This window comes from Citrus clementina, unplaced genomic scaffold, assembly GCF_000493195.1.
Source record: "Citrus clementina cultivar Clemenules unplaced genomic scaffold, Citrus_clementina_v1.0 scaffold_9, whole genome shotgun sequence".
NCBI classification, from domain to species: domain Eukaryota; kingdom Viridiplantae; phylum Streptophyta; class Magnoliopsida; order Sapindales; family Rutaceae; genus Citrus; species Citrus x clementina.
The window spans coordinates 10,024,793-10,036,799 of NW_006261964.1; the positions used below are offsets into that span (position 1 = coordinate 10,024,793).

At 33.6% G+C, this 12,007-nt stretch overlaps 1 pseudogene; it reads right to left on the reverse strand.

The window, feature by feature from the left end:
- Positions 1-5,550: 5,550 nt before the first annotated feature.
- Positions 5,551-8,252, reverse strand: LOC18032556 (annotated as a pseudogene).
- Between the last annotated feature and the right edge of the window lie 3,755 nt (positions 8,253-12,007).

Genomic DNA, 12,007 nt, shown 5'->3' on the forward strand with positions numbered 1-12,007 from the left:
GAATATACTTCTAATCCATTCTTGCAAGTATGCCAGAACGAGGGTATTAAAAGACATTTAACGGTGAGACATACTCCGCAACAGAACAGTGTGGCTGAGCGTATGAATTGTACTTTACTGGAGAAGGTACGGTGTATGTTATCTAATGCTGGTTTAGATAAAAGGTTTTGGGCTGAAGCTGTGAGCTACGCAAGTCACTTGGTAAACCGGTTGCCTTCTGCTGCAATTGGAGGTAAAACTCCTATGGAAATGTGGTCTGGAAAGTATGCACAAGACTATGATTTCTTTCGTATATTCGGGTGTCCAGCTTATTATCATGTCAAAGATGCTAAACTAGATCCTCGTGCTAGAAAAGCTATCTTTATGGTAGGGGTGTTCAGAATCCGATCCGATCCGTTCAATCCGTCTGATCCGTAACAATCCGATCCGTGGATTGGTGGATTGGATTGGATTGAAATTTTAAAAATCCGCAGTCGGTGGATTGGATATGGATTTACTTCTGTAAATCCGTAAAAATCCGTAAATCCGCAAAAAAAAAAATTTATTTATTTATTTTAAAAAATATTATAAATATGACCTTACATAATTACATAAGCACCATAATATAATTTAGCCATTATTTAATAAAAATATAAAATGAAAAATGATTAAATCAATAATTAAAAAAATTAAAGTAAAGTAAAGTCATCAGTAAAGTAACATAACAACCATTATCTAATAAAAATAAAAAATAAAAAATATCAAATCGGCGGTCAAAAACTATTGAAATAAAGTCATCCTCATCCAAAACCAAAACTAAAGTAACGTAAAGCTTTTGTCAAAAAAAAAAAAAGTAACAATGACATAAAGCCAAAAGTAAATTAGATAACGCCAAAAGCCCAAAAGTAAACTAGCATTAGCAATTTAGCATAACGCAAAATCGCAAATCAGTGGTCACGACCAACAATCTGCAAACGAAAAAAAAAACCCTAAGCTGCTTCCTGCTTCCTGCTTCCCTGCCATCACAGTCACACGCACGATTCTGACGAGTACTATTAAACCTTACCACGGTGTTTCTATCTCCTTCTCCAGGTACAGTACTCGTAAGCATTCTCTTAATTTATTATTTTGATTTTATCTTCGATAACATTTGTTCTGATTTTTTTTAATTATTATTATGTATCTTCTTTTTTGTCAATGGTGACTTGGGATAATGATTTTTATATCCTTTTATTAATAATAAGGTTGTTGGGGATCGAGGGAGTGAATTATTTGTTGATTGCATGTCTTAATTCGGTTGCTTTTGCTTTTTGTTCTATGGTAAAACTGAATCTGTTAATTTCTTGTTTGATGGGCTATTTTTTTTTTAAAATGAAGATTAAAGAGTTGTTGTGGGGGGTGGTTGAATCATGTTGCTTCTGTGGATCTAACAGTCATATACGTACAGAGATTTTGGGAGCTGACAAGAACATATTTGATGAAGCTTGATGGCATTTGATGGGATATAAGGGTAAATATTTATTAATTTGTTTATTAAATAAATTTTTTTATTTAATAAATTTTTTATTTGTTATTTATATCAATTATGTTTAGGCTAAAATACGAAACACAAATTGGAGATGGAAGTTTTTCCTTTTGGTGTGTTTTATTTTGAGACTTTCAATGTATTATTGTGGCTTTATTTGAACAATTAATTTTGATATTATATTAATATATTATTGTAATTTTATTTGAACAATTAATTTTGGTGTGTTATATTTTAAAACTTTAAACGTATTATTATAGTTTTATTTGAATAATTAATCTCGATGTGTTATATTTTAAAATTTTGAATGTATTATTAAAACAAACAATTAATTTGTTTAAATTTTATTCAATTTTAAATTTAATTGGTGGTAAAATTATTTTATATTAGATTTTTTTAATTTCATTAGTTTATAGATTGAAGAGAACTAAAATTTTTAATTCGCAAATCAATTCGTAAAATGATGGATTTGGATATGGATTGAGTTAAATCCGCATCCGATCCGCAGACGTATGGATTCGATATGGATTGAGTCAAATCCGTATCCGATCCGCAGATGTATGGATTGGATTTGGATTGAATTTAATCAATCCGTGGATTGGATTGGATTGGATTGAAAAATTATAATCCGTAAAATCATAGATCGGATATGGATTGATGTCCAATCCGTAAAATCCGATCCGCGAACACCCCTACTTTATGGGATTCAAAGGTGGAGTAAAGGGTTTCAAACTTTGGGATCTCGAAGACAAAAAGTTTGTGTGTAGTAGAGATGTCACATTTGATGAAACTTCAATGATAAAAGCTTCAAGTTCTCAGCAGGTGGAGAACAAGACCAAAGAGGTATTGCAGCCAGTGGAGTTTGATGCAACTCCATATGTACCAGTTAGTTCTACATCAAAGAAGGGTTCAACTATGGAGGTGACACCTAGAGTTGAAGAAGAGATTGTTTCTTCTGATGTCCCACAAAATGAAGAAACAATTGATGATGATGATTTTATAGCAACAAGGAGACTAAGAAGAGAGATAAAGAAACCTGGATGGCTTACTAAAGATATGGTGGTAGCCTATGCACTTTCAGTTATTGATGATGACATCCCCAACACTTTCGGTGAAGCATTACGCAGCAGTGAAAGTGATCAGTGGAAGTTAGCCATGGAGGAAGAAATGAAATCTCTCCATCAAAATTAGACTTGGGAACTTGTAAAGTTACCAAAAGGGAAAAGGACTATTGGCAATAAATGGGTCTACACCAAAAAGCAAGGATCTCCGAATCAAACAACTTCTCGATACAAGGCAAGGCTCGTGGCAAAAGGTTTTGCTCAAAAGGAAGGTATTGACTACAATGAAGTTTTCTCTCCAGTTGTAAAACATACTTTCATTCGTATCCTACTTGCCTTAGTTGCAGAATATGAGTTAGAGTTGGCTCAGTTGGATGTTAAGACGGCGTTCTTACATGGAGATTTGGAGGAGAAAATCTATATGATTCAGCCTTGTGGTTTCAAAGCTGCTGGAAAGGAGAATCATGTGTGTAGGTTGATTAAATCTTTGTACGGACTGAAGCAGTCGCCAAGGCAGTGGTACAAAAGATTTGATCAATTTATACAAGGGCAGAAATTCACCAGAAGTGAACACGATCATTGTGTTTACTTTAGAAGACTACCAGATGGAGCTTTCATCTATTTGTTACTCTATGTCGACGATATGCTTATAGCTTCGAAGAATAGAGATGAGATTGAAAGATTAAAGAAGCAGCTGGCTTCTGAGTTCGAGATGAAAGACTTGGGTGATGCACAAAAAATACTTGGGATGGAGATTCGTAGAGACAAGAAGAATGGGAGCGTATGGTTGACTCAAAAGTCTTATTTGAAGAAAGTGCTAGAAAAATTCGGTATGGATGACAAAACTAAACCGGTATGTACACCTTTAGCTCCTCATTTCAAATTAAGCTCTTCTTCATGTCCTAAATCTCAAGAGGAGCGTGATTACATGGCTCGTGTTCCATATGCTAGTGTTGTGGGTAGTCTTATGTATGCTATGGTATGCACAAGACCCGATATATCTCAAGCAGTGAGCATGGTTAGTAGATATATGCACAATCCCGGTAAAAAACACTGGCTTGCGGTAAAGTGGATTCTCCGATATCTGTATGGGACAGTTGATGTTGGGTTATTATTCAAGAAGGATTGTGGTCAACAATGTGTTGGGTATTGTGATTCTGATTTCACTGGAGACCTTGACAAGCGAAGATCAACAACGGGCTACGTATTCACATTGGGTGGAAGTCCGGTTAGCTGGAGGTCGATTCTACAATCGACAATTGCTCTGTCCACTACGGAAGCAGAGTACATGGCAGCAACTGAAGCTGTAAAGGAAGATATCTGGTTGAAAGGCTTGTTAGGTGATTTGGGAGTAATTCAGGAGAACATTGCTGTCTTCTGTGATAATCAAAGTGCGATATTCCTTACGAAGAATCAAACATATCACGCTCGGACGAAGCACATAGATGTGAAATATCATTATATGAGGGAGATTATCGAGAGCGGTGAAGTGTTGTTGAAGAAGATCGATACCAAAGATAATCCATCAGATATGTTGACGAATGTAGTTTCTGGAGTTAAGTTTCAACATTACTTGAAACTAATTCAAATCCTTCGATTGTGTTAAGTTATGTCCTTCGGGAATTTTGAACTACGGTTGGCTTGATCCCAAATTTTGGGTACGTAGGCAGTCATAGAGATGCAACCACTTTGGGGATGATGGTTTGTTGATAGTCGGCTCAGATTTGTCTAAATCTTCGCCAAGGTGGAGAATTGTTGAAAAGTCAGCAATCAAAGCCAACTTTTCAAAAAGGAAACACACAGCTAGCATGCAAGCTTTGGAGAAAATACAAAACGTGTTGAAACAATTGGCCAAAGTTGGCACCGGCCCTTGACAATTAATTGGCAAGTTGATGGAGGAGCCACATGCATTTCTTTTGTTTTTCAAGTCGGCGCCAAATGCAGGACTTTTGCCAACTACTTGAAGAATTTTTTCAGTGAAGCTCAACTATAAATAGAGCTTCATACAGAGAGAAATATGCATCCCAAAAATTTGTTAAGCTTATAAGTTTTTAAACTTTTGAGAGTTCTGAGAGTGTGAGCAATTGGAGAGTGTGTGTGTGAGTACTGGGTATATTTGGGTTCTGGGAAAGTGAGATTTCTTTACTCAAATTTATACTCAAATAATTGTTAATAATACAATTATTTTTCTCTTGCTCCCGTGGACGTAGGCATATTGCCGAACCACGTAAATTTTGTGTCTTTTATTTTTCTATAATTATTTGGTGCGCTTGATTCCGCATTCCGCGCACAACAAATAATTTGTAAGTATGAACTATGAGCTAATTGTAGAACTCACTTGTTAAAGGCTGCCTGCCTTTACTCGCTCATTTAATCATATCATTTTTGCAATGCTGGCTTTTTAATTTCTTTATGGAATGAAAATTTTAGTAACCAATGGCTCATACTTATATGACCCGTAGCGTAATGGGCTATACGTTTCACGTTGTAATTAATTGATCACTTATTAGCTGCACGCTCGGCACCTACATAATTAAAGAAATTTCTTTACTTTGCTGTAGCTCGTCACATGACTGTTTGAAGTACTAAAGTGAAACTTTTTAAAAGAGGCTATGGTTATGTTAGAATAGATTTACAGTGAAGCATAAATTTCAGTCACACACATAAAGTGATAAATAATAAAAAATTTATTATAACTTTGATCGTTTACAATTTTGATCGTGTGGTTAAGAAGGAATACAAAATTTATTATAACTTTGATTATGTAGTTACGAAAGAATGCTATCACTTAGAACAACTCCAACATAACTAAATCCTTTAAAATATAAGTAGCTGATAAGATGTTGACAAAATAGTCATAGGTGTCGGTTTACTGTATTTGTAATTATGTCAATTTACCATCATTGTTTCTGTCAACACGTTTGTCTGAATAGCAATACTTTTTTTTTTCACCATCTATTAAATAAAATGGAGAAGGATGTTTATAAAGCGTAAATGTAATTAAACATCTAGAAAAGGGAGTTGATGAGGAGCAACACATGAAAGTCGCAGTGGCATGATCATATCAGTGACAAAACAGAGATGATACTTAATAAGCAAGATATGAGGCCATTATGGTGATGCCTACTGGAAATAAGGTAGAACTGAAAACAGAGTTTGTGTCAGGGTAAGTATCAGCAGAAAAAGTGCAGCGAAAACGGAAATGATTGCCCATGGAGTGTTGAAATAGTCATGCCTGAGGTTGGCAATCCATCTGTTCCAAAGCCTATCACAGTAATCATTCACATCGTAGAATGTCTTCGTAACAGTTGTAAGGGGGCAGGACGACAGAATCTCCAAGCCTATTGAACATGTTGGCAACCACTTCATCGTCACCTAAAAAATTATGGAGAATTTTGTTCTCACAAAGCAATTCCACATCCTTTGCAGTGTTGATGAGAGAGTCCATGAATTTCACATAATTGATGAAAGGAGCATACGCATCAATTGGGAAAAACTGCTCATAAACAGAGATGTTTCGGAAAAATGATTCGGTGTCATCATCAATTGTCAATCTAGGTATTTTTAGTATTCCAGCATCCTTATCAAATTCAATTGACAGTAAGCTTCCACCCTCAATCTTCTCAAACTTGATTCCAGCCTCTTTGAGATTTGTAGCACATACTATGAAATTCCAATTGTCCTTACGAGCTGGACTTATGTTACGAGGAACAGAATTGTGTATGAAGCCCAGTAAATGCCAGGTTGGAGATTCTATAGGGACTTCCCAAAGTGAGACATGAAGTATATTACAGAAGAAACCCCGAACCAAGTCATAGAAACTTGTTTTTTGATCCTCAAGCAAGTCATAGAAACTTGTTTTTTGATCCTCAGGCATCGCAGTATAGACGAAATATTCCCGGAGAACAAAAAAGGGAAGCTGATTCTCAGCAAGCAACAAATCACGACGCAGTTTCTTGCGGACCCAACTTGTCTTGAAAACATTGTTATCATTGTCCCATTGCTCTAGCCTAAACTTGTGAAATAGCTCAACAATAAAGAAAGCATCAAGGACCAACATTTCCACAAATTTATCTTGAGACATAAGTATAGGCTGTGCATACAATAGATAAGCTTTTTCTACTACCCATCTCCTGGTGCACAAAAACTCTTGTAAGTCCTTAAAATCTGCCCCTTTTCGCTGGAGAAGCCTTTTCAGATAGAGAACTTTGAGCTTTTGCATTTCTCCAAAGTGAGTTTTGTTGTCAAGGAGGTGGCAGGTTAAAGGACCGATTGCTATTATTTGTGGTTCATAGGCTTTTACATTCTCAGTACGTAGATGCTCAGGTACTCTTCTTATTTTAAAACCAGCTGAGGAGGGTTCAATTGATGCCCCAGCAAGTTCATGCGTCAAATCCTGTTGCCCAGTAAAAACAGTTGAGGATTCTATTGATGCTTCATCAAGTTTATACCTCAATTCCTGTAGCTCAATGGATATATGTTGGCCCATCTCTTTCTTTTGCTCCATTTTCAAATAATTAATGCTGAAATTAACCAGGCTAAAATCATTAAAAAAGAATATGAAAGTCGTGTTATAAAAAATTAAACTAGCTTTTGTTCTAATAAACTAATGTGATCCTCAAACTCCATGTAGCTTTTGAGCAATTTTGTTTGATTGCTCGTCACTCTACAAGATGTAAGGAATTAAAAATTGATTTAAATTTTGTCTAACCGCTATTTTTTATTCTTAAAAAATAAATACTGATAAAAAAAGAAACTAATGTGATTCTAAAAATTGTACTACTCTTATAATTAGAGACCATAACCTAAGCCCAATCAAGTATCTTTCCACTCTGAGATTGGGGCAACGAGAATCAATTACTTGAACTGTTACTCGCATTGCAATCGCCAAATCAACATGACTATTAATTGCTCGTTAATTAATTAAGTTACTATTTGCTGGGGAAAAAAAGAAAAAGAAAAAGCAGAAATCTACATATTGAACGCAAATAAATCATCCTAAAATATTCGACCTTAATTTTGTTTTTAATACTATTTACCCGTGACAACAGCATAAAATGAGAAGCTCTAACTATGCTTAAGTAAAGGCAATGAGATTCGGGGTATAGATGGCCGAGGATACAAAAAAATCACTTGAACTTAAAAGTCATGTAATCAACAAAAGAGGCACATAGCTGAATCTATATCTTTTTATTTTATTTCATTTTTGAAGGAACATGGCATTCCTAGGATCAATAAAGACATAATAAAAATTACGAGAATTCAGATATAAGTTTACCCAAATTTCAAATCAGAGACGAAGTATATCACTATTGACTGCTAGAATAAGGGCAATGTTTAACAAAAAGAAGTAGTGAAACTTACTTGTTAAAGACGAAGTATTACTCTCTGACTGATCAATTGAATCTATCTTCTTTGCAGCGCTAATTAGTCGATAGTCTCTTTTTGTTGAATCTATCTTCTCTGCATTGCTAATTATTTGATTTAGGTTTGGTGAAGTAAGTCATCATCATATGCAAGGTCGCGATAGACTTTAAAATGACCCGGTCTTCGTTTAATGATTTAGGTCAGGTGAATAAGTCACCATCATATGTCTCGTTACAGCTGTAGGAATGAAGTATTGATGTTTCTCTAGTTGCAGCTGTCTGCGGCTAAGTTTGAACCAGAAAAGAAAAAAAAAAAAGAAGGAAAATTCATTCTTTTTCTTTTGTTTGTCGCGTGACTTTCTGACTTGTTGAAGCATGCAGGTTGCCGATGAATTATTAATTGAATCAATAGATCCGTACTTAAAATATTGAAGGAAAACATCACTTGCGACCGAAATTAAATTAAAGAAATTAAATCCCTTTTTACCTAAGGCTCTAAGTAGGCTTTCCTGTCTACAAGCCTTTTATTTGACAATCATACTAACTTTTTTTTAACAGAATTAATGATGACCAAGAAATGTAAACACAAAAATCACTTAAATAAACTGCTTGAAAAGTCAAATAATAAAAAATGAAAGCACATACCTGAGTGATATATCTAAGGTGAATGGGATCAGTAAATAATAAATAAAAATCACAAAATTCAGTTGTAAATTTACCTAAATTTCAAATCAAAGATGAAGTATCACTATTGATCACTAGAATGAGAGCAATTTGTAAATATGAACTATGAGCCAGTTGTAAAACTTGCTTGTTGAAGGCTGCCTGCCTTTACTCGCTCACTTAATCTTATCTTCTTTGCAATGCTAGCTTTTTAATTTCCTTTCGGAATGAAAATTTCAGCAACCAATGGCCAATATATATATATATGACCAGTAGCGTAGCTGCATGTAGCCATGTACGTTTCACGTTGTAATCAATTGACTCATTGGCAGTACGTACGGCACCTACATAATTAAAGAAATATTGACTTTGCTGCAGCTCGTCACGTGACTGTCTGGAGTACTAAAGCGAAACTAATAAATAAGGACAAAGCTACGTTACGGACTCTGTATGTAACGTAGTAAATGGGGAGCCCGAGCATCCACGCGTTGCAGGAGAGAGGAAAAGTTGTTAGAACTTAACTGATACAAGGCCAGTTTGCACTTAGCTTTACAGACAGAGTAAGTGGACATAACCCATTAAATCATGACTATATCCACTATTCTGATATTAAAATTACAAATTTAATAGTTATGAAATTTAAACAGTAGATTTTAGTTGGTTTGGTGTTTTACTGATCCCTATTTTATTGACCGCAACTCCTGTATTTATTATCGCTTCATTACTGCTCCTCCAATAGATACTGACGGTATTCGTGAACCTGTTTCTGGATGTAACAGCTTAGTGCAAACTAGCCTTGTATCAGCTAAGTTCCAACAACTTTTCCTCTCTCCTGCAACGCGTGGATGCTCCCCATTTGCTACGTTACATACAGAGTCTTAAACGTAGCAAGGTCCATCATAAAGTTTGGAATTATGTGAATAAACTGAAGTAAACCGGTATGAGTCAATTTACTATTATTTCTGTCAACACGTTTGTCTGAATATGAATGTTTTTTTTTCTCTATTTTTGTCATGTGCGTGGCTCACATTTTAATTCAATTATGGGTTGTTATATTTGTACATCTCAAAATATTTGTTTCAATTTTTTTTTCTTTTTGCCATATTTTATTTAGTACTAATGGTAGTCTATAGATATTTCCAATTTAAAAGCTGATGAGACTAACTTTGGTTGGTTAAATCTATTACCAACTCAGATTTATGATCTCATGCTAAAATATATCTTCCTCTCAAATATCCACATTTGTGGACGAAATTATCTACCCCTATTTAATTAAGAGAGGAATAAGAGTCCTAACTTAAAATTGATATCACTTGAACATATGCGCTCATCTTGTTGCATTTAAACTAACATATTTGATTTCTATTCTCCTTGATTTTATGGGATTAATAAGTGAAAGTTCATCTATAGCTTAAATAATGGTTTTAATTAATTTTTAGTATTGTTTTTGCTATTTATGTACGAAGACAAAGAGACCGAGAAAGCCTCCATTTATATATATTTGAATCTTATTTGTTTGACAGTTAGTTCAATCCAAATACTTCATTTTGATTAATAATATATTAACTTCCAATATTTTGTTTGGTTAAAACAAGCCTACACATAAAAATAAATTTGGTAGATTTACGTATTTTGGAGTTTTGACTCAATTATTGATTTAATCGGATCATCAATATTCAATCTGGGATTTTCATTAGTCCGTCATCGAACATAGGTGTCTCCCTCAAGACTCCTAGGGATCGAGGAAAGGGTAGGTAAAATGTGTGGTGGCTATATCTGGTGTACAAGGGTCTAAGTATCATTTGTGGCGGAAGGAGTTCGAGTACCACTACCAATTTTTTTTTTTAATTTAACTTTTTAAATACTTATTTACTTGTGTATTTATGTAATAAGTAGAAGAATGAAAAAAAAAAAAGTTATCTCTCATAAGATTCTTTAAATAAAAATAAGTATATATTACTTTAATTAATTTTTTTCTTCAAAAATAATTGTAATTATAACGCTTTTCTCTCCTCATAAATTATAAGATAAAAAATAATATACTGCTAAATTAAAGGTTTTAAAAAAATCTCTATATAAAATTCTTCAAATGAGATAATGCTTATGTCCTTTTAATATTAAAGAGAGAAAATAATTATCTCCTTTGAAAAATCTTATTTGGAGAGTTTTTTGAATTTTTTTTTATTAATGTGGCATTTCAAATAAGTAATAAAATCTATTTAAAGAATTTTTGAGTAATGCCCTTAGATCAAACTTGAAGTTAAAATCGATAGGCAATGTCGGTCTTTACTCTTCTGATGTAAAACATGAAAATGCTAAGAACACTCGAGCTGTATGCCGCTTAAGATTCACAAGAGAATGATCATGATCCATGCATTATTTCAGTTGATTTCTAATTTTTTAAATTTATGCCTTTGATGTAATTTTAATTTTTTTTAGGGATTAGGACTTTTATTCCCTCTTGTTTAGATGTTATTTTCTAATTTTCTAATTATTTTCTAATTATTTTCTAATTATTTTCTAATTCTTTAAGTTTTTTCTAACTTTATCGAAATTTAAAAAAAAAAATGCAATGCAGCCGAGTTGACTCGTTCATATACCAAAACTACAACTAAACCATTATAATATTCATTAATAGATGGGGGCTCATTTCCGTGCTTTACTTTCTGCTTCTCTAGCCGATCAATTAAAGAAAGTAAAATAGGATATATAATTCAATACCGACAAATGATTTTAACATCTATAATATAAAAAAGTTGATGAGAGAAACAAATATGAAAGTCACAATAATGACATAATTTATATTAGTGATATAGAGGAGATGATACTTGAACATGGCTTCACAATGTATGAAACTCTATTAGACCATTCACCTATATTCACAACTCACCAATATTATAAGCAAACACCCACGAAAATGTGCATGAACAAATTGAGAGAACTAGAACATTATATTCATCACCTTCATTCATTTTACTGCAAAGATTTAATGAGTTGGAGAATCATTTTGATGGAATAATTCCATTCTCTGCCTGCTTATTTGAGTAGTCCAAGTCCAAGGTGCTTGACCAAAGGTTAATTGGGTCTCAAGACAACTACATTACAAAAGAGTTTAGCTAATTACAGTTATAGCCCTTTCAAGTCCGCAGCAAACCATGTTCGTGTAAAATTACAGTTATAGCCCTAATATTTAATTACACCTTGGTATGATTATGGGTGCATTTGGGATTGAGGTGTAAATCTTTTAAGTTACATTTGCTGCAAAAAAAAAAGCTATAATTATAAAACAAAAATTAATAATATATAGTAAATATAAATTTTAAAAAATAATTTTAACAAAATTATTAAATATATAATAGATTTTTCATTCTACAAGTGAAAAATCATATCAATATAACTTTCAAGTTACAGCA